Genomic DNA, 543 nt, shown 5'->3' on the forward strand with positions numbered 1-543 from the left:
CTGGGAAAATCTGCTGCAACAGAATTCTTTTTTTTTTTCCTTTTTTTAAAATGCATTTTATTGAAATATAATTTATGTACAGTGAAATAAATAAAACTAAAGTGACATGGGTCAATGCTTTTTTTTTTTTTTTTTGCAGTGTTCCCTTCTCTCCCCTCCCACCCCTGGCAACCAACAAACAAAGTTTCCTTCCATTAGTTCCTTGATTTGCATCTCTCTGATGGCCAGTGATCATGAGCATCTCTTCATGTGTTTGCTGGCCACCTGAATATCCTCCTTAGTGAAGTGTCTATTCATGTCTTCTGCCCATTTTTCAATTGGATCGTTAATTTCTTTGGTGTTGAGGCATTGGAGTTTTCTATAAATCTTAGAGATAAGTCCCTTGCCAGATATGTAATTATCAACAAGTATGAATTTGTTGCTCTCATCTTGTTATGTGCTTTTTTGTAGTGTTGATTTCTTTGTTCCATATAGTTTTCTATGCTGAGCTTGTTTTGTTTATGAATCATGTCTGTCACTTCCTTCGTTGCTATTATTTTAGTA

Source organism: Orycteropus afer, unplaced genomic scaffold, assembly GCF_000298275.1.
Source record: "Orycteropus afer afer isolate SDZICR_OR568_19922 unplaced genomic scaffold, OryAfe1.0 scaffold00064, whole genome shotgun sequence".
Taxonomy (NCBI): Eukaryota; Metazoa; Chordata; class Mammalia; order Tubulidentata; family Orycteropodidae; genus Orycteropus; species Orycteropus afer.